The sequence below is a fragment of the Rattus norvegicus genome, chromosome 18, assembly GCF_036323735.1.
Source record: "Rattus norvegicus strain BN/NHsdMcwi chromosome 18, GRCr8, whole genome shotgun sequence".
NCBI classification, from domain to species: Eukaryota; Metazoa; Chordata; class Mammalia; order Rodentia; family Muridae; genus Rattus; species Rattus norvegicus.
The window spans coordinates 27,002,736-27,025,977 of NC_086036.1; the positions used below are offsets into that span (position 1 = coordinate 27,002,736).

General features: G+C 40.7%; 1 protein-coding gene and 1 non-coding gene across 4 annotated transcripts in view; one reads left to right on the forward strand and one right to left on the reverse strand.

Annotated features, from left to right (window-relative positions):
• The window catches only part of Ctnna1 (catenin alpha 1), a 132,680-nt gene that overhangs the window by 406 nt on the left and 109,032 nt on the right, over positions 1–23,242 (forward strand). Inside the window, exon 1 of one of the 3 annotated variants that reach the window (XM_039096868.2) lies at positions 106–439. The exons of the other annotated variants lie outside the window; for them this stretch is intronic. The gene's annotated coding sequence lies outside the window, so the exon portion shown is untranslated. Of the gene's footprint in view, positions 1–105; positions 440–23,242 lie in introns of those variants that run through there. 3 annotated transcript variants of the gene reach the window in all.
• Positions 9,763–9,869, reverse strand: LOC120098430 (U6 spliceosomal RNA). The gene has a single exon (XR_005496591.1). It is a non-coding gene; the product is annotated as a U6 spliceosomal RNA (small nuclear RNA).

A 23,242-nucleotide genomic window follows, 5' to 3' on the forward strand; every position in this document is an offset into this window, starting at 1 on the left:
TCCCGGGTGTCCGGCTCGGGCTTTCGGCCGCCGCCGCCCTGGAGCGTCGGGTTAGGGCGGCTTCCCTGAGCAGCCTGGGCCTGGGCGGGCGGAGCCCGACGCTCGGGAAGCAGGGCGACCGCCGGGGCGCTTCCTTGGAAAACTTTCTCCCTCTTTCTAAACTTTGTTCCCGGAGCAGGGAGCGCGCGCGGGATCGGCGTCGCGCCTCAGGCCGTCTCCCTCACTGAGGGACAACCGCGGCGTGTTCCTGGCGGTCGGGCTGTGGGGCGCTTTAGGGACGCGATTGTTTCGAGGATTTGTGTCGGCCACTCCCCTCCCCCTGCCCGCGGCTGAAACTTGGTGGTTTGCGGGACTAGAGGTCGGAGGAGCGGACATTCCAGCCCGACCCATGGAGAATGGAAGTCGTAGTTTCCTGTTCTCCAGCGCTCTTTTCCTTAAGGTGCGCCACACCCGTGTGGACTTGTGGCATGGAGTTTAATTTTTATCTTAAAATTACTCAGCCTCTTTTGCTGCTAAACCTGACTGACATTACTCTTAGTTTTCAGGAGTAGCATTAGAGTTACTAACATTTGATTACTGAGAGCGGATCTTGCTAACTAAGTAGCCCAGTCTGACCTGGATCGCTCGGTTTCCCTGCCTCAGAATCCCGAGGGCGGGCATCGCCAGCCTGCGATGTCAATGACCCGCCTTTCGACTTTAAAAGGAACTTGTTAATATGTGTGTAGAACTTGGGGGGCGGGGATGTTGTTGACTGGATTTGTAACCTTGGTTTTCAAGCAGTGGCCACCCCAATAATTCAGTGAGCGGTTGGCTCAAATCGAGGATTGATACTTCTGTGCCTTCATAACGTTTGGTTTTATTTTAAGTGTGCGTGTGTGTGTGTGTGTGTGTGTGTGTGTGTGTGTCTATGGAACTTAGAATAATTTATGCTGTAAATCTGTTTCATCATTGTTTTGCATCTTTTAGGTGTTTTAAGAAGGTTATTTTGTGTTTAGCGTTGGTTTTTAAAGACTACTGGTGGATGTTACCTCATGAAATGGAATTTGTTTTGTTTTACAAAAGGATTGAGTGGGGAAATAATTGGTGGCCTCTGTTTAATTGTTCATACTTCCTGCCTTAAACTAAGCTAAAAAAAAAAAAAAAAAAAAGACCAGGTTTTTAAAATTCTCTTTGAGGCCTGGAAGCTTCTCAAGTGTCATATCCTTTTTTCTTTTTCCATTCTGGATCTCACTGTGAAGCCTCAAACTAGCTTAAGCTTCCTGAGTGTTGGGGTTTAGATGTGTGCCATCACACCTGTCTGGGTCATATTGTATAATAATGCAAACAACAGAAACTTGTGGGAGCATGGTTGGGGGTGTTAACTAGGTTTATAAGCTGTTCTGGAAGGTGGTGGCTTTTGAACTGGGTGAAGCATGAGTTGAAGTAATGCGACAGAAGGAATAGGGAAATCTAAAAGGGCATTTAAGTGGAATGGTGATATTCTGGTTTTTTCCCCCCTTTACTTTTCAACCCCTCCTTTTCTTGCATATGATTCTAACCAAATATATTGGTTTCCAATATCAGTTGTGTGACACCCATCTCCATTCCCATTAGAAACATTTTATATGGTGATCAGAGATGAAGGGTGGCTTTTTTCCCCTCCTAGTTGAGTATCACTCACCGCCTTGTGCCTTTTCTCATCAAACCCCACACTGTTGTATTGGAGAACAAACCTAGAGCTGTGCTTGCTAGGCATGTGCTCTATATTTGAGCTGCACACCCCTACCTCTGTCATCAACCTTAGCCGCAAACGTCCAGTTTTTTATTTTGAGTGTAGTTTCTCTCCTGACCCACATGGGTCTCCTTATATCTTGTAATTTTAAAGAAAGTCACATTAGTGATAGTACAGCTAGCTCTCCCTGCTTGTTGAAGGTGTCGGTGGTTGTGTACTGGCTGAGACCTAGACAGGATGAAGGAATAGGATCCGAAGCAGGTGTAAGTAGCCTGAGCATTGGCTAGGCATTTGGAGGCCTACAGGTTTAGAGGAGATCTGTTTATTGTTAGTACTGAAGTAGGGAGAAGGTTGCCAGGGAAGGCAAAGGCCAGGTCACAGATTTAGATTTTATTCTAAAACTGTAAGATGATATAGGGCTTTCACGATCTGAACATTGTTTTATTCCTTGCTGGTGCTTAGAGAAAATTTGAATTGGTGTGTGTGTAAAGGCAAGGAGTTAGTGGGGAAGGTCATGTGGGTAAAGGTGACCTGGATGAGTGGAAAGGATCCAGATACAAATTGGGTAGAGGTGGCATCCAGGCATCTGGGTAAAGCTTCTGAAGCATTGAACTCTTTTCTCAAGAGCCAGCGTTTTCATTTCTGGTAGCAAATTTTGTGTTTAAGTTTTTTAGTAACTTCTGTTTGCGTTGTAACTTATTGATAGCCCTGTTTGCAGGCCTTGTTGGGAAGTGAGCCCTGTAAATCTATTCAAGGCAAGGCTCATGCCCTCTCCAACCTTTGGTTGGTATCTGGTAAGGAGGGCAAATTAGATGCTGCACTGAATGAAGGAGGAAGAAAGTCTTTCTCAGTCTAAGCTTAGGGCAGTCAATGACAGATGAGGTAATTGATTACAGTCTAACTGCTGTTCAGGGCAACTGGAGCTTTCTTCAACCTTGCCCTGCCCAAATCTAGTCAGGGACAGGATCCGCCCTAGAGTGTTTTGTTTACATGCCTTTCACTGCTTCCACTCCACTTTTAGACTGTCTGTCTGTCTTTTTTTGAGCTGTGTATCTGAGAATCTGAGTACGAGTAAGCTGTTTAGTTGCTTGTTTGGTTTATTATTTATTTAGCAGAGGGTCTTGAGTGAATTTAGTGATCTTCCCACCTCAGTTTCTCAAATGCCAGGGTTAACACTTTGCTTTTTATTTTGTTCCCCCTGTGGTTTTCCTTCCGGACCATGTTGCTTTCTCTTTTTTCTTTCTTTCTTTTTTTTTTTGATTATTATTTTTAATGTATATAAGTACACCATCTTCAGACACACCAGAAGAGAGCATCAGATCTCATAACAGATGGTTGTGAGCCACCATGTGGGTGCTGGGGATTGAACTCAGGACCTCTGGAAGAGCAGTCAGTGCTCTTAACCTCTGAGCCATCTCTCCAGCCCCATGTTGCTTTCTCTTAATTACTTGGAAACCTGTTTTCTCTTGGCACTCAGTGCTTTGGTTTCTTATACAGCTTCTGTATTACATCTTTTATACTGTTTGGTAAATGTTTTCTGTGGATGACTTCTGGGAAGTGTATGTGTGGGGGTAATAAGGTTTTTGAGACAGGGTGTCTATGCAGTCCTGGCTGTCTTATATATTCCAAGTAGACCAGGCTGGCCTCAGACTCTCAGAGATCCACCTGCTTCTGCTTCCCAGTGCCAGGATCAAAGGTCTGTGCCACCACTCCTGGTTTAAGGCTTTGTCTTCTTTTTTTTTTTTTTTTTGGTTCTGTTTTTCGGAGCTGGGGACCGAACCCAGGGCCTTGCGCTTCCTAGGTAAGCGCTCTACCACTGAGCTAAATCCCCAGCCCCAGGCTTTGTCTTTAATAGTAAACCTTTTCAAAGTTGAAGTATAATTAGAGGAAAGTGATCAAACTAGGGTCACCTGTTCAGTGAGTTAATACAAACTGAGGACTATGTATATCCACTAGGAAGCAGCACATGTGTCACTTGGCTCTGCCCTTCCGCCTCTGTTTTGAAACCAGGTCATACTGTGCTGCTCAGGGTGATTGAGCTCCTAAAATCTCTAAAAGGAAGAAGATAGCCCCTTTACAAAGTTCATATTTTATTATTTTGTGTGTTTGTGTGCACAAGTGTTGTGGTTAGAGGACAACTTGGAGAAGTTGCTTCTTTTCTTCGAATATGTGGGTTCCATGTGCCAGCTGAGGTTGTTAGGTAGGCTGGGTGTCAGGAACCTGCCAGCCGCCATCTTGGCAGCCCAGAGGTCCCACACTTATTTTTGAAACCTAATGCTGCTGTGTAGTTGTGGTGGTTAGTCTATGGTTGGGTTCAAGATCTTCTAAATTCTACCTTTTACTTAAAAATTCAGACCAATTTACTTTCATTAATTTTTGGGGTGGGGGTGGGGCAGGGGCTGGTGCAGTGGCTCATACTGTGGAGGCAGAATTGAGTTCAAAGCCAGCCTGATACAGAGAGTTCCAGCTAAGGCCATATAGTAAGAGTCTGTTTCAGAACAATATTTTTCTTAAGAATACTTGCATGCATGTACTCACACACACACATCCACATGCACAAGTGAAGAGACAGGATAGCTTTTGTGAATTGGTTCTCTTCTCTACCATGTAATTCCTAGGGAATCTGACTCAAATTTTCAGTCTTATTAGTAAGTGCCTTTACCCAGTGAGCCATTTGTAGCCTTTAATTCTGATTTTTGAGACAGTGTCTCATGCAGCCCAGAATGGTTTCAACTTGTTATGTAGCCCCAGATGACCTTGGACTCCTGAAACTCTTGTCTCCATAACCTGAGTGCTGGAATTACAGGGTTCATCAGGTATATGTGGTATTGGAGATTAACTCAGGACCTCTTTTATGCTAGACAATCACTTACTAACTGAGCTACATCCTTGGCTACCAGACTGATTTTCTGTTGTAAATTTTCCTATCCTTTGTCTCCTTCCCTGGGTCTTTGTCCGTTTTGTTGGAATGCCTTTTGCTTCTATACCCCTCCAAAAACTGAGTGATACTCCCCCACCGTTGCAGACTGGATCAGAAAATCTTAAACCTTGTAGAGATAAGTGATAATGTTATTTACTGTCCTTCATTTATCTTTAGGAATTGCATTTTATTTCATTTCATGTGTGTGAACCTGAATGTATGTCTGTGCATCATGTGTGTGTAGTATCCATAGAGAGGGCAGAATAGGTAGCTGATCCCCTGGAATGAGAGCTATATAGACAGTTGTGTGCTACCATGTGGATGTGGGGAACTAATTACTTTTTACTTTTTGATGTTCACAACAAAAGTTACCATTTAAACTTTTTGTCTGAGTGTGTTATGCTCATTGGCTTTAAGTAAATGCATGTTATTGTGCAATCTCTATCAGTTCCAGGGAAACTTCTGAGGGTCTTTGTGCCACCAGAACTGACAGTAACAATCTACATGGGGCAAGAAGGAAATCCATTCAACACAACTCAGCCTTGTTTCAAACTTTAGTCTGATACCAAGCATTGTTAAGTACAGTACAATATGGAAAAGTGTTTTCTGGTTCTCTAGAGCTATTTTTATCTGTCCAAAGTGAATTTTTTACTCCTCGAACGGTAGTTTCTTATTTACCTCTCCTGGCAGCTAACTGTTCTGTTTGACCATTTTTATCTTTCCTTCCCCCTCTCTTTCTTTTAAGTTTTTAAGTTTTATGTGTATCAGTGGTTTGCCTGCATGGATGGCTGTGTGCTTGGTGCCATGGGGCCAGAAGAAGGTGTTGGGCTTCTGTCGTCAGCACAAAGGTTCTCGTGCTCACAGGTGGTGCTAGGGAAACCAAGAATGCTAAACATGCAGGGCTGTCTTTTGCAAGGAAAAGATGTATAACCTGCTTTCTGTCTAAAAGATTGGGAATGGTGGTTAATAACTTAGGTGATTCTTGGCTATCTTTAGGGGCATGTCATACCAAGCTCCCCCACGCAGGAACAGAGGTGTCTAATAATTTAGGCAGCTGTTGTATTATCTATATGGCTAGGGTACCCCCATCACCCCAAAGTCAGGACCAGAGGTGCTTAATAGTCTGGTGTCCTTAGTGTTATCTGCATGGCAAGCTTCCATAACTAGGGCTGGAGGTGACTGACAGCCCAAATGACCTTTGTCCTATGAGTATGACTGAGACACCAGATCTTACCCTAGGCCCTTAAGATAATGTATCTAGCCTATTTCTAGAACCTGTCTTCATGACAGAAATGATATGTATTTTGAGAAGAGTTCCAATGTAGTTGTGCACAGGGAATTATGTTACACCAGTAAACTTTTTTTTTTTTTTTTCAAATTTTACTGAACTTAAATATGCCTAAAATAAACTGCCCAGTGTTAGACTCTTAACAGTTTGAACCGATGTAGCATTGTTTTGAACTGGATCTTCTTCCTGCTCCTTGCAGACTGTTAACTCTGCTGGCCCTGGAGGCTGCATACATTTCCTTGGAACTGGCAGAGTTAAAGACCATTGTGAGTTACATGTGGGTATTGGGAATTAAATCCACAGGTTGTAGGTGCTCTAGGCTGGAGCAGTACTTCTGGTCAGATCCCTAGCCTGGACTTTAAAACAGTCTTCTTGGTAGTGTGCTTGAGTTGTAGCTTTTATATATTTTGTTGCCTTTTTTTTTTTTTTTTTGAGACTTTGTCTCTATGTAGCCCTAGCTATCCTGGAACTCATTAGGTAGACCAGGCTGGTTCTACCTACTAGATATCTGCCTCCCTCTGCTTCTCTAGTACTAAAGAATAAAAATATTCTACATGGTAATCCCTTATCAGAGATGTGATTTGTAAATACTTTCTCTGGTTCCCCGTCTTTTTACTCCCTGTTGATTGTATTCTTTTGTTAGACAAAAGTCCCATTGCATACCCCCAACGCCCATTTCCCACCTTTATAACTCTGGCTGTAGACCAGGGTGGCCTTGAACTTAGAAAATCTGACTGCCTCTGACTCCTGAGAGCTGGGGTCAAAGATGTGCACCACTATTGCCTTGGCTTAAAAGTGTGTGTGTGTGTGTGTGTGTGTGTGTGTGTGTGTGTGTGTGTGTGTGTTTCAAGACACTGTTTCTCCTTGTAGCCCTGGCTATCCTGAAACTTTCTCTGAAGACCAGGCTGGCCTTGAACTCAAAGATTAGCTAGTCTGCCTCTGCTTCCCATGTGCTGTGGTTAAATGCATGTGCCACTGCTGCCCAGGTCAAAAAGTTTGTAATTTTGATGAAGTACAATTTGTGCTTTTTGTTTTTTCTGCTTTTGGTGTAATGTCTAAAGTCATGAAATCCAAAGACATGGAACTTTCCCCTGTGGGTTTCCTTTCTACCCCTGTCAGTTAAATTGGGTACTATGAGGGCAGGAATTATATTATTCTAGCCACGTCACCTCTGCTCATTGGGCACTGAGGTTTAAAAATGTGATTGCATTCCCTGTTGTTTTAGTTGAAACTTTCTCCAGCTTAGACTGGCCTCAGACTCAATGGCTATCTTACTGCCTCAGTTTTCCAAGTGCTGACATTACAGGCCTGAACTACACACCTCACTCCGTAATTGAATTTTTAAAATATATTTTATTTTACTCCTGTGTAAATGTGTGTATCTGTGTGTATGCCAGAATGTATGCATACTTGTGTGTGTAGGTGCTCACAGAGGCCAGAAGAGGGTGTCTTACTTAATACATTGGAACTGGAGTTACAGGCATTTGTGAAATGTCCGAAGTGGGTGTTGGGATCTGAACTCTGGTCCTCAATGAGTGAGTAGCAAGGGCTCTTAACTACTGACCCATTTTTGCAGCCCTTAGTATATAATTCTATTGTAAATTTTATTTGTTTTAGATTTATTTGTTTTATGTATGAGTATACTATAGCTGTCATCAGACACACCAGAAGAGGGCATTGGATATCATTACGGATGGTTGTGAGCCACCATATGATTTCTGGGAATCTCAGGTCCTCTGGAAGAACAGTCAGTGCTCTTGACTGCTAAGCCATCTTTCTAGCCTCCAATATATAATTCTTAAAAGGCTAAACTAAACAATAGAGTTAGAATTATGTGATGAGGTGTTTTTTGTTGCTAATTTCTCATTGATTATTTGTTACCTGAATTATGATAGCATGATCTTTGGAAATTGTACTCTTATGAGACTCAGCCTTAGTTTAAACTTTTTCATTTGTCTGATATGATGATGGTGATGATGGTGATGATATAAAGGGTGTTTATTTTCACCTCCAATGTGATAAAATGCTAATACAGTCTTTCTGTTATGGAGTGCTGAACAAGCTATATTTTATTTATATTAAATGGGTTTTCTTAGGGGTAAACCAATAAATCAAGTTTATTATTTAAATATTCCCATGTTGTTAACTTACCTTAAAATTCTGATAGCAGGGATGAGAGATTGCTCAGTGGTTAAGAGCACTGACTGCTCTTCCAGAGGGCCTGAGTTCAATTCCCAGCAACCACATGGTGGCTCACAACCATCTGTAATGGGGCCCTCTTCTGGTGTGTCTTAAGCCAGCTACAGTGTATACATAAATATAAAAATAAATAACCTTAAAAAATTCTGATAGTAAAAATTATCTTGCTAGCTGCTCTGCTAGATGGTGAAGTCCTTCAAGTCAAGATGTTTATTTTTATCCTTCTGCATCCTGTGGTACCAGACTTGTTTCTTTGTTCATTGTAGGTAGTAGTCAATAAATGCTAAGTTACTAGCTAAGGGGGTGGTTCAGGAGATGAAGTGTTGCTGCACAAACATGTGGGCCTGAGTTCCTCTTCTCGGCACTCACATAAAAAAGTGGGCTGCCCATAGGAAGGCAGAGGTAGGCATACACTACCATGCCTGGCTGGTCTTATGTGTACAACATTTTTTATAAGAATTATATATTGAACACACATGTACACATGTGTACTTGTGCCTTACTGAGGGCAGCATCCCTGTATCTTAGTGACCTTTCACTAGACCCTCCCTCTACTTTTGAAGACCAAGTTTTCAAAGGTTTGTCTTGAAGTCAAAATCCTCTTGCCTCAGCCTTCCCAGTACTGATACTAGCTAGGGATTGTAGTCATGTACTCTACTCAGTCCTACCAACTGGGGACCAACATACTCAATCCATATGTAAAAACACTGAGGACCAAGAAGCACCATGATAACATTCTAATCACACTCTAATCCCCTGTATGATTGCTTTTACATTTTTTACCCACTACCCTCAGCTCCCAGAAGAGAATTAAGAGAAAAATTAAGTAGGAGGGAAAGGTGTTGGTTCATTACATTTGGGGAGGAATTATATTTAGCTGGAGAACTAGCAGAGGTGTAATAGTGGATGCTCTTCTGTTTCCCTGTCTCCCTGATTAGAAGCAGTAATTAGCAATAAGAATAAGATTTCTCATTATCCAGAGGGCAGGGCCCTTGTTTGCCCACCTGGCAAAGCTTTTGGGTAAAATGTGCCTGGCTAGGGAGATGGAGAGTTGCTGCTAAGTAAAGCTAAAATGGATTGGAATTGTCCAGTCTGCATTGATCCAAGCTTTTCCCTGGAAGCCCTGTGTGTGTGTGTGTGTGTGTGTGTGTGTGTGTGTGTGTACATCATTTGAGTGTGGAAGTTAGAGAACAAATTATGGGAATCCGTTTTAGCTTTTCAGAGTGAGAGTTTTGAGAACTGAACTTAGATGATCAGCTTGGTGGTAGTTGGCCTAATGAACCATCTAGCTAGCTCTCTCAACTTGTTCCTGCTGTTGTGCTTAATACTCTAGAATAGCTTGCCTTGGAGCTGTGGGTAGGTGATTGATTCCACTTCCATCATTCTGTATGATTGCTGGAGTTATGGACAGATCATCAGTTCAGCTTGAAATAATTTCTTTTATTACAGTTTTATTAAAATTTTATTAATTTTATTTGTATGTGAGTGTTATACTGCAGCCAGATAGAGCTCTAGAACTAACTGTATTGCAGGTGGTCGTCAGCTGCCTGCTCGCAGCCCCCTCTGTGAGAGTAGTAAGTGCCTTAGCTGCTGAGTTCTCTTCAGCCCCTCCATTAATTAATTTATTTATTTATTTTATTTTTTTTAAATATGGAACGCTTCACGAATTTGCGTATCATCCTTGCGCAGGGGCCATGCTAATCTTCTCTGTATCGTTCCAATTTTAGTATATGTGCTGCCGAAGCGAGCACCCATTAATTTATTTTATGTATATGTGGGCCATGGCACAATTATGGAGATAAAAGGACCACTTGTAGGAGTTGATTCTACCATGTGGGTCATAAGGATTTGACTTAGGTTGCCAAGCTTGGTGATAAGCACCTTATTTGCTGTGCCATCTGGCTGCCCCCTGGCCTTTTATTTCTTGGAACATGAACTCAGATGGCAAGGCTTGTGAGACACGTGCTGTTACCTATTGAACCATCTCTCTGGGCTCTATATACCACATTTTGATTATTCGTTCATTTGTTGAGGGACATTTGGGTTACTTACAAGTTAAGCTTTTTCTTATAGCTCTAAAAATTTTAGGCCAGCCATGGTGGCACTTGTCTTTAATTGCAGCACTCAGGAGGCAGAGGCAGACTGATCTCTGGGTTCAAGGCCAGCCTGGTCTACACAGTGAGTTCTAGGACAGCCAAGGTTATGTAGAGAAATCCAGTCTTAAACCAGAAACCAAAACCAAAACCCACCCCCCAAAATAAATACTTTTTTTGGCCAATTTCTCCTTCATAAATTTACTTTATCTGTGGTATGTCATAGTGTTTTACACTTTAGAGTTCAGGCTCTGTTGCTTGTCTGTTTCTAGTAGACTAGTTGTTGGGTGAAGCTAGAGGGTTTGGATGACAGTGACATTCCTTGGGTGTGGTTGGAAGTGTCCTCTCTGCTTCGTGGGTGTTAATGAGTTTGTGAGTGCTCCAAGTTGGTGCTGGTGTCATTGTAGAGTGTAACCCTCAACTGTCTGTCCAGTAGTGCTCTGGGTCTCAGATGGTTTTAGACTCTCCTTCTCATCTGTAATCTTCCTTTAGCCTCTTTAGAGTTTGTGTTACTGTAGCTTTGGAAGCAGATTATATATTATATAATTTTAGTATTAATTGAAACTTAATATCAAATGGCTTAGTTGTATGCTTGTGCAGTTCTTGGAGGTAAATTAGTTTGCCTTGCTTTAGGTTGACTGCACAACTATTGTTGGAATAGTATTCCAAAGAACTATGCTTCTTAGTTCATTCTAGAATCCTCGCACTCAGTAGTCCTCCTGCTTCCGCCTTCTGATGACTCATGGCTATTCTTTGACCACTGTGTGCTGTAGCATGCTCAGGTCCACATTTGCTAGCAGTCTCTCCCCCCACTAATAATAACACACACATGTATAGAAATATATACCTACAAAAATAGGGAAAGAATGAAAAAATTAAAAATTTAGTGGAGGAGAGCACATTTTACGTTCTGTTTGGGGATTGGCTTTAGCACCTTCTGTTTCCTTTTGGGATACAGGGAGTTGAGCACTGGGCATGAGGAGAGCCTTGTAGGGAGGGCAGCAGTGCCAGTGAGCTTGCTGAAGGTGTTGCTTGTGCAGTCTAGTGGTCTGGTGCTCAGCCCACATGGGGGTCAGGACCTAACAGTGTAATGATTTGGGACAGTCTGTCTTGAATTGATAGTTTAATTTTTGTGCAAGTGGTGAGAGCACAGTACTGAATTAACCAGTATTTAAAGTTCAGAGGGTATAAAAGGAACCATGCTTCACAGTAAAATGTCAGTATTGATTTTTTTCTTGTTTTGGTTAGAACTTTTTAAAATTTATATTATTTTTTTATATGAGTACACTGTCACTGTCTTTAGGTAAACCAGAAGAGGGCATCAGATCCCATTACAGAAGGTTGTGAGCCACCATGTGGTTGCTGGGAATTGAACTCAGAATCTCTGGAAGAGCAGTCAGTGCTCTTAACTGCTGAGCCATCTCTCCAGCCCCTTTTAAATGTTTATTATCTTCTGCTTTTTAAATAACTTGCAAACTTTTTCTTGTATTGGTGTGCTTCTACTCTATTTCTAATGGAGCTTGAAATGAGCATATATTTCTATTTACTTGACAATCAAACTCACTTTTTATTTATTTAATAGCCTGATTGCAGCCCCTCTCTCTCCTCCCAGTTCCACTCTCAAGCCCCCATCCCCCAAACTTACTTTTTGACTGTGGCTTAACTTATATTACCTCCCTATAGGTTTGGAGTCATGCACATGGTACAACTTTGGATGTTCTAAACATTTGTAACTAAGATTTGATCACTTGAAACAAGTAGTGTGATTGTGTGATTTGATTTTTAAAATATTAGCCTTTCTTCTTGATTTATTAAAAGAAGTGGAATTGTAGAATTTATATAACTCATTTTTAGCATTAAAATTTATTTTTTAGGTTTATTTACTTTATGTGTATGCATGTTTTGCTTACACATATATGTATATGTGTGTACCATGTGTGTTCCTGGTACCATTAGAGGTCAGAAATGAGGACATTGGATCCCCTGAACTTGAGTTATAGACAGTTTTAAGTTGCTCTGTAGTGCTGGGAAATGAACCCAGTCCTCTGTAAGAGCAACAAGTGGTCTAAACCACTGAGGCCCCCATTTTTTTTTTTTTTTTTTTTTTTTTTCGGAGCTGGGGCACCGAACCCAGGGCCTTGCGCTTGCTAGGCAAGTGCTCTACCACTGAGCCAAATCCCCAACCCCGAGGCCCCCATTTTTAAAAAGACACTGAAAAGACGTTACAAAATATTTTAATTAGTGTTAGAATTTTATAATGATTAATCCAGTTTAATCTTAGTATTATAATTTATCTTATTTTTGAATTGCTAATTTAAAGGTTAATTATTTCCTGGATTATCTAATTTTGGTTTCCTGCCATTTTATAAAGCTGTTTTTCTTTGTCTTTTTCTGATTTTGTGTTAAAATTGGCAAAATGTTTTATTGTTTTAGTTTATTTTTATTAGTATTTGACTTCAGAACTGAAGATTAGGTTATACAGTCATGCGCTGCTTCGTTAGTCAGGTTAAGCTGCAGAGTCTTCCTAAGGCTGGAAGTACCATCGTAACTCAGGAAACCCAGTCAGTGTGACCCATTTCTAGTGACTGGAAGGTGAGGGGCCTCCTCCTCCATTTGCCTTGTGTGGTTGGCTCCAATACATGCTTTCTTTCCAAGTGAAGATGTATTATTACCATTTACTTATACTATGTTGGATATTTCATTATAGTATACATTTCACTATTAATTTGGGCTCTTAATCATAATTTATAAAATATAGGGAAGTGAATAAGACAGATTTTGAAAGGTGAGGCAGGTTACATCACCAAGGAGGCTTTTGGGATTTTCTGTTTCTGGGGATTTGACAAGGTTTCCTGTAATCATATGTTACCTTTTTTTTTTTTTTTTAAACTTTCATTGACCTGGGGGCATTTAATTCTCAGAGGAGCTTTACACTGACTTTGAAGTGTATCTTTAAAAACCTGTCATTTTAGAGAGAAATGGTCAAATGAAATGTGAACTTGATCCTTTGGGAAGGGGTGAAATTCAAGGAAATGGAAGATGCTAAGCCTTGCAGGGAAAATGTAAACGTATTTAAGACTATTGAAAGGTAAATGCAGTTTTCTAGGTAGTGTTATTGAATCTAAGAAAGTGTTATGCTGTATGTCAACAACATTGGGAAGTATTCACTTAAAGATAGACCATTAAAAATCGACCAGTGTGCAACATGCTAGAGACATGGTAATCTTCCCAGCTATTGACACTAGCCCTGGGAATACAGTGATGGGTGGGAGTTGCAATCTGTGTTGAGTTTTCCTAATCTTCTTCCTTATTTCTTTCTATATGTTAGTGTTGCTAGATGAAATTTAAGTAGTTTTGAGTCATGTAAGTTTAACATACAAGATTATAAGCATGTGCCCTTGCACCTAGGTTAGTTGAACAGAAAAGTGAAGGTGGACCAGAGGGACAGCTCTACTGTAATTGCACCTGCCTTCAGGCAGGGCAGTTAGAATTCCTGGAAACCACCGAGTAGTAGAGAATTAAAATAAAGTTGTCCACTGTCCTTCACTCCTCTAAATAATTGTTAAACATGATTAGGAACAGGGTTTCTCTGTATAGTTCGAGCTAGCCTGGAACTTGCTCTGTAGACCAGGCTGGGACTGGTTCTAACACCAGAACTCAGAAATCCTCCTGCCTCTGCTTCCTGAGTGCTGGGCTTAAAGGCACACCCCAGCACCGCCTGGCAAGTGTTTTTTTGTTTGTTTTTATGTGCTGGTTTGCTGGTTTTGGTGGCACACACCTGCAATCCTCTTATCAGTTTGGTGGAAGATTGAGGCAGGAGGACTGACTGCTCTGTAAGGGCTAATGGCAAGATCTTGCCTTAGAACAAACAGTCGTGATCCATGTGTGTTCATGGTGACTCAGTTTTATATTTCATGTGGCAAATTCTGGAGGAATCTAGAGAATCAGGAAGAACCCTTTCCGTGCGGTAGAGGACAGGATGTGTCTGAGTATTGAAAGAAGATAGTAGCTTTCTAGTTGAAAACTCCCGAAGGCTCTCTGGGCAGAGGAAAAGTGAATGCAAAGATGGGGAGGCCTTCCTGGGCTCCTGGGGTGGGGCTGGGAAGGCTCATGCAGTGCAGTTGGCTGAGTAAGGGTTTGCCTTTACCAACTCCTTCCTCCACCCAATGACAGTGATAACAAAGGCTGGCATTGTAGAATGGCAGCGACTGCAGATTCACGGGTAACAACCCTTCTACCCACACTCTATAAGCAGTTCTGGGAATGGAGCCCAGGGCTCAGCAGCTACTAAGAAAGTGCTCTGTCACCGAGCTTAACACTACTGGCTTATGCATATACTCCAGGCCAGAGATAAGACCCAGGCTAGAGCTTTCAGAACTGTGTGTATTATGTCAGTAGGAGGGTTATGTGGCAGTGTTAAAGGCCCTAGAGTCTCCTTGAAGGGACGTGGTTGGCCTCCAATCATATTTTGTTGCTATTTCACAACTCTAGTTTTGCTACTGTTAAGAATTGTAGGGGTTGGGGATTTAGCTCAGTGGTAGAGCGCTTGCCTAGCATGCGCAAGGCCCTGGGTTCGGTCCCCAGCTCCGGAAAAAAAGAAAAAAGAAAAAAAAAAAGAATTGTAATAGAAATATTTTTGGAGATAAGAGGTTTGCCAAATGGATCTCGACCCACAGGTCAAGATTAGGCCTAATGGGAAGTCTAAGTCACTGGAGACATGTCTTCCAAGGGGTTTACAGGACAGTGGGGGACATTGGCCAGGAGACTTTATTTCACCATGTTTTTCTTTGTGTGTTGCCATAGGTTCAAAATTGTAGAGCCAACCAGTTACACATTAAAATACCTGAAATCAAGAACCAAACATAATCTTTTTCGCTTTTTTGGGACAGAGTCTCTTTGTAGCTCTGGCTGTCTTGGAACTCTCTCTGTAGACCAGGGTGTCCTCGGAACTCAGAGATCCATCTGCCTCTGCCTCCGGAGTGCTGGGTTTAAATGCATCACCATGCCTGACCAAACCGCTGTTTTAAAAGTTAGTTGATTATCCCCACCTGGGGGATAAAAACAAAACAAAGCAAAGTGTTGATTGTCTCAAGTATTTTTCACAAACATAGCAAACTGACTTTACATAGACCCTCTTCCCCTTGGAGAGGATTTTTCTTTAGTATCTCTAAATAATTGTTATAAACAATAAGAATAGAATGGTTCTAGGATAGAGAAGTAAGGAGGGACAAAGTTCAGATCTGTAATGCCTTATAATTTCTTAGGTTTGTTTTTGACTTGGTTACTGTTTCACCACCCACTCTGTTTTTCAGTTATGCTCTGGTTGCTGGAAGATGCCTATGTTATTCACAACCTGAGACAACCACTTGCTTCTGAAGTGTTATCAGACAGATTTTTAATTAGGCCTATTTGATAGCTAGGGGCACCCTCCTTTAAGCTTTTAGAGCTTCTTGTGAAGAATGGAGACCTGTACAACCTTAACTTTGCACTTTGTGTTGTAACTATCTATCTCTGGAACATTTTTTCTTTCCCTTTCTCCCTCTCTTCCCCCTCCCCTCTCTGAGACAAAGGCTTGTACAGCTCGAGCAGACCAAGAACTCTTTGTAGACCAAGAACTGGTTTTAAACTGTCTCTGCCTCTCCAGTGGTGAGGTTAAAAGCAGGTGTCACCATGCTCTGCTCTTCCCACAACTTTTGAGGGGGATTTCAAACCTAACAGGAGTTGAGATAGTAATGTGTTAGTTGCTTTGCTTATTGTTGAGACAGAACAGCAGACGGACAGTGGAGGAAGGGTTTATGTTGGCTTACAGTTTGGGAATACAGTCAGCCATCAAACTTGGTATGTAGCACAGGTGAAGTCCTGATCTTCCTACCTCTGTCTCCCAAGTGCAGGGATTTTAGACTGGTATGGGTTCAATTTGACTGGCCCTCTAAGGACCTCACCTGCTTGCATTTTCCTCCTAGTGCTGATAGCCTCCCTTTGTTTATTGCTTATGTCATCACTGCAGTGTTTGTTTTTTTTAAATATCTAGGCTTGTTTTCTTGCCTCAGCCTCCTGTGCTAGATTACAGGTGAGAGCCACCACACCTAGTTCCTTTTTAGTGGTATTCACTGTTGTCTGGAATAGTGCTCTTAGAAGAGGCACACAAATACTGGCTGAATGTGTGCTGCTCAATGGTTGAATTTAGAATCCAACGGTAGTTGGATTTAGATTTTGCCCTTTGCTTAGTGCTTTTTGTATGTTTCCTGATGCTTGTGGCATGCTATGGTTGTTTTGAATTTAGCTATTTCCTTTGGTATTCTAAAAAATATTAAAAAATAAAAGGAAAATAAGCATGATTGGGGTGGTGTGTCTGTCTGTCTGTCTGTCTCTCTCTCTCTCTCTCTCTCTCTCTCTCTCTCTCTAGGGTTTTTCTGTGTAGCCTAGGCTGTCCTGGGCTCTGTAGACCAGGCTGGCCTTGAACTTGTTGAGATCTGCTTGCCACTGCTCTCCCATGGGCTAGATTAAAGGCATGTGTCACTACCACCTGGTGGAGTGTTTTATTATTATTATTATTATTATTATTATTATTACTCTTAAGTCATCACTGTCATTGTTCTGTCATCCTTCTTTACAATTCTGTATAATTGCAAGTGGAGTGACATCTACTTTGTGCCAGAGAAGTACCTGACGTAAAGTAGATGCTCCGGGTTGCTCACGAGACACACAATGGATGACTCATTTAATTCAGTTACCCTTCTGTGGCAGATGGGGAACTTAAAAAACTTTGTTTAGATTTGTTTTCTGTGTGTAAATGTTTTCTCTGTATGTATGTGTGTACCACCTGTGTACCTGGTATCTGCAGATGTCAGAAGGCCCCAGATTTCCTGGAACTCCAGTTTGGATGATTGTGAGCCACCACCTGAATGCTGGGGTCTGATTCCAGGTCCTCTGGAAGAGCAGTCATTATTCCTAAACCATCTCCAGTTCCAGGGAACCTTGAAGACATTTTTTTAAATATTACTTTTGCTTATGTGTATATACATGTGTATGTGGGGTATGTGCTTGCATTAGTGCAGGTCCCCGCATAGGCCGGAAGAGGGCCAGAAATAGGATCCTTAGAAATTAAATTCAGTTCATTGTGAGCTACTCACCATGGTTGTTGGAGTCTGAACTCTTGGTCCTTTTTAAGAGCGGTACACTCTTTCTAGCTGTATGGGAGACTTTTTGCTCTGGTTATATATAGTTTGGCCATCAGACCTGACTGAGATGTTGATACTGAAATTACAATTAGAAATGCTGGCTATAATTATAAGAAAATAATTATCTTTTTATGAAAACGATTTCCACTTAAAACTTAATATTTCCTTACTGCTCTCTTAATCTCAACTAGTTTATAGTGCAAAAATCGAAGTTGATAGACTGGGACTTAGAAATTTAGTCAAAAAAAATTTGGTTTTCAGAGTGAGTTAATTGTAAGGGTTACCTTGTTTTTTCACATTTACCAAGAGATTTGGGAGCTGAGGTTCCTACAGCTGTGGTAAATCTACTTAATGCAGATGCAGCCTGGCACACCTAAGACTGTACAGAGTAATTCACAAGCCTGGATCTTGTGCAGTGTGACAAGTTAATGTTGCTGTGGGTACTTTTAATTTCTAAATCTCCCGATTTGCATTTAAACGAACCAACCTAACATTTCATTAACATAACCTTGCTGTTTAAAAAATTGGCTGTAGACTAGCATCCCAAGGATAGAAAAGCTTTGGAAAAGACATATTTTAGGAATGATGTGACCATTGTATTGTAAATGAACTTGTAATGTCTTGTGAGCAGGTATATGGCTCTTTTCACAAAGAGGCAGTCTGCCAACAGTCAGCTCCCTTGGGTTCTGTTGGAACTGTGCAGACTTTCCTTTCTTGCTTTTTCCTTCATATAGGTTGCTAGACAGGCAATTGAATCATTCTGAATTTGTAGCGATATTTTGTATTAAATACAGAAATCACTATTTTTAAGATAACGAAGACCAAATAATTAACTACACTTTAACTTTTTATTCATTCCACTAAGTATAATTCTTCCTGGAAAAACTTAAGCTTGCTGTTTTTTTTTTTTTTTTTATTTTTTTTTTATTAAGGTTGGCCAGCTCTAGCAGATTTTATAATAGATTTTGGAAAGGAGTTCTCTGTAAGTTAATTGGAAAACTAGAAGCTGCCAAGAGCCTTAAAAGTTATTTTAGCTATTCTAAACAATACCATTAATTGTAAATAACCAGGAGAATATGATTAAGACGAAGGCAGGAACTCTTTCTTGGTAGGATTGTATTTTCAAACAGGTTGCATAAATTCAGTTCAGCTCACATGGCTGTGCCTTGTACAGAGTACTTTGCTAGCATCTTATGGAGTATAAAAATGTGTAAGTATTGCTGCCTTTAGATTAGCCACTGAGCTATCTCCCCAGCCCCCTGCCTTTAAATTTAAAACATGAAATTTATAATAAACTTGAGAAAATTAAGTTTAATAAAACAATTCAAAGTTTGTTGAGATAACATAAATCAATGGGTCTCTCTTTTTTTTTTAAAGATTTATTTATTTATTATATATAAGTACACTGTAGCTGTCTTCAGATACACCAGAAGAGGGCATCAGATCTCTTTACAGATGGTTGTGAGCCACCATGTGGTTGCTGGGAATTGAACTCATGACCTCTGGAAGAGCGGTCGGACGCTCTTAACCGCTGAGCCATCTCTCCAGCCCAAATCAATGGGTCTCTTAAGCTGTGGGTCTTGACCTCTTTAGGGTTGCATATCCTGCATATCAGATATTTACATTAAGGTTCATAACAATAGCAAAATTATAGATATGAAGTAGCAACAGAAATAATTTTATGGTTATTTGTGTTACAGTACAGTTCCGCAGCATGAAGAGCTGTATTGCAGGTTGCAGCACTGAGAAAGTTGAGAACACGGACAGTGACAGACCTGCTGCTGCAGATACCGAGCACAGCCCTTGCTTACAGTTGAGCTGGATCTTACTGTCCATTGGCCACTCTGTACTGTGCTGAGAGGCACTACCCGTGCAGGCTAGTAGAGGAGAAAAAGTCATCAGTGGTTTTACTTAGATGTGAACCTTACTGCAATAACAACCTGCCAAGGAAGATCTGCCCTCTTGTGTAATAGTGGTGTGACTGTTATGGGGGTAACCAGTCATTTTCTACGAGGATATGAGGCCTACTCCACAGGAGGAAACCCATGTGCAGTACTGTAAACTTGGTCAAAAATATGAGTTGGGAAGTCATAGACACTAATGAGGAACTTATTACAGTTTAGTTAGATTGATGTAGTGTTAATTAAGTGTCTTTAAAATGTCTTTGTTTGGGGGCTGGAGAGATGACTTAATGATTAAGAATGCATATTACTCTGGCAGAGAAACCACGTTTGGTTCCCACACCCAAGTCAGGCAGCTGACATGCATCTCCAGCTCAGGGGATCCGAAGCCCCTGGCTTCAAAGGTGCATACAGAAGGGGTTTGTAGGAAGAAGGGTTGGCAGGGATGGAGAGTAAAAATAAGTAGAATGCATTTTATACATATATGAACATTTTAAAGAACAAACTTAATAATAAAAAGAACACTTTATTTATAGGGCTCAAAGGATGTAGAATATGAAATTTAGCGTCTTTAAAATAAGAAATATATTTTCATTTTATAATTTTATGTGTATGAGTGTTTTGAAGACTTAGATTTTTCAAAGCTTATTTCAAATGCTTCAACCTCCCTTCTAGCCCACTGACCAAAGGTAGGGAGGAAGATGGTTAATAGGACAAGGGGGTTGTGGTCCTGTTGAGAAGTATCTCCAGTCTTCGTTGTCAGGAAGAATGTCAGCAGTCCAGTCCAATAGCAAGCACCAGACATGAGTAAGTAGCAGAGCTTAACCTGGCAGAGACCTTACTGCCCTGGCGAGTTGGCATGAGTCTGTGGACATGGCAAGAGTGAGGTGGTATACAGTGCTGCAGGCGTAGCAGTGCAAGTGCATCCTCTCACTTCTGTGGGGTTATATTTATATTCTTTCTAAACGTTTATCACATGCCCTTTCAGGCGTCTGTTCCAGCAAAACTTCATGCCCTCTCATGTGTGCTTCAGCAAAACACCCTCTCACAAGACAGCTTCCAGAAAAACATCACATCACACAACCGAGTTTCCAAAGAAACCAGAAATTTCCACTTCAGTGTTTGCTATATGTGTATCACATACATGGAGTACCTGGGTGTAGGCTTAGATTTTCAAAGCCTTCTTTAATAAGGATTCTTAAACACTTCGACCCTGATCCTAGCCCACCATCCAAAGGTAGGGAGAGAAGATGATAAACAGGACAGGGGATGTGGACCTGTTTAGAAGGAGTTCTTTGGGCGAATCCAATCTCTGTGTCTTGGGACACCAGCAGTCCAGTTCAGTAGTGTCAGGTTACCAACCGTCTAGTTCAAAGGAGTTACCAAACACAGATCAGCAAGGGCAGCACATCCAGGCCTCTGCTGAAGTGGCAGGAGTCAGTGGGAGTGACTGGGACCAGCTGGATGCCATGCCATTCTTCTGCCTCAACAAAGGGAAGATCAGTGAGACCCACAAAGAGTTGCACAGCTACCTGTGCAAGCCCCCGCCACTGTCCATGAATTAAACTCTCCATCATATGTCTTGTCATGTGTCTTGCCTCAGCAAAATATCATGTTTTTGCATCACGTGACACAACCAGAAATTTCCACTTCATATCCCCCTTTTTGTTTAAAAATTGTTTTTCCCTAACATTAACAGTCTACACACAATAAAAATAGTTATAAGAACCATAAAACTAGAACTTTGATTCAAATTTTAAATAAACAACTTATGTACAATATAGTCTAACAAATCAACCTTAAATTTCTATTAATATACAGTAAGTCAAACAAAACAACCTTAAATTCTTACCAATATACAATAATGCAAACAAAACCTTAAATTTCTAGTCGTGTACAACAAAAACAAAGTTCCTATTAGTATACAATGATTCAAACAAAACAACCGTAAATTTCTATCAGTATATAATAATTCAAAGAAAGCAGTCTTAAATTTAATATTGTAATAAAAACAAAGTAACTTTAAATTTCTATTAGTATACAATAATTCAGATAAACAACCATAAATTTCTATCAACGTACAATAATGTAAATAATGTAAACCTACCATCCTAGGTGATAACAACTGTGACACTTAAGGGGATTGGGATGATGGTCTTCTTATGATTGCTTCTTGCTGAATTGGGATGAAGAATTCCTGTTTGGAGCCCAAGGGGCAAAGTGATTACTCTCCAGCACAGATGGTGCAGCTTGGTCTTCATGTGGGCCCCAAACTCCTCAAGTGGGAGCTGTCCCAAAAGCTGTTGCCTGTACATGGGATATGTTCTACTTGGGCTGCCTTGTCTGGCCTCGATGGGAAAGAATGCTTCTCGCCTCACAGAGACTTGAAGTGACAGGGTTGGGGGGATACCCAGGAGGACTTGTCCACACACACAGAGGAGAAGGGAATGGGGGAAAGATTGTGGAAGGAGGTTTCCAGAAGGGGGAACAATGCAGGATGTAAAGTGAATAAGTAAAAAAAATAAACAAAAAATTAAAAAATAGTTAATAATTGGAAAAAAAAGTTAATAAAGGGGGAAAAAAAAATCTAGCTGTAGCATTTGTTGCCCAGCCTCTGTTAAGTCTCTATGTGATTGTTTGGGCTAGCCCTTTTGAAGTTGATGTGCATACATATTGGGGGGGACCAGCAGGACTATTTTTTCTTTTTTCCCCCGGAGCTGGGGACTGAACCTAGGGCCTTGCACTCGCTAGGCAAGTGCTCTACCGCTGAGCTAAATCCCCAACCCCAACAGGACTATTATTATTACTATTATAACAATATTATTTCTTTGGCTTGTTGCTGGTGATGGAAATTCTTTAAACCTCTTCCATTAATATATTTTTCATGAAATTTTGAGGCTTGTAACATTTCCTATTAATAATTGGTCAATTTCATCATTTCCTTGAGCTAATGTACCTGACAAACCTGTATTGAGACCAAATAAGAATAATATAGAATGGATGATTTCTACTTCTTTTGTATACATAATGAGGCTAATTCTGAGTTATCAGGTACAAATTCAGCAGTCTGTATATGCATATGTCTCTTTCTGCTTATAGAGAATCAGTGATTATGTTAAGAGATTCAGGATAATCTAATTATATCATAAAGATTTCATATAATTCTAGCGTTTGAACTAAGGTATATGGACTTTTTTGAGTACCTTGCTCATTTTGTCTGATTTATAACCTGCCATCTCCATCTTGTTTTCATCTGTATAGAATGTTGATGCCTCTGAAATTAGTGTTCTCTTTGTAATATGTGGAAGAATCCAATTAGTTGTTTTTTTCTTTTTATGAACTGTATACATTTGCTTTTTGGATATTTGCTATTAATTTTACCTAAGTAATTACTACAAACTCTTTGCTAATCTTCATTGATCACCCATAATGACGTAATCAGCATTTGTAAGAGATACTACAATTTTGGCTGGACAATTGGTGTAATCTTTCTCTACCTTTTATAATTAACTCAGAAATGTTTTGTATGTATGTCTTAAATTTTTGTATTTTGTTTATGAGCTAAAAAAAATCCATTCCATAATACTGTCTTCTCGTTGCATAATGAGCCCAGTAGGAGAATGAATTGAAGGTAAAATGACCAAAATATAAGCAAGTTTAGAATCACTTTGATTACATATGTATCTTGCAGTCTTTGTTCTAAAAGAATTAATTCTTTTTATGCTTTAGCTGTTAGAGATCTTGGACTGTTTTTTTTTTTTTTTTGGTTCTTTTTTTCGGAGCTGGGGACCGAACCCAGGGCCTTGTGCTTCCTAGGCAAGCGCTCTACCACTGAGCTAAATCCCCAACCCCGAGATCTTGGACTGTTTAAATTGGAATCTCCTTGTCATGTTTGAAGCAAATGACAACTCATATGTACTTAATCTAAGTGTAGGCCTCAGCCAGTTAA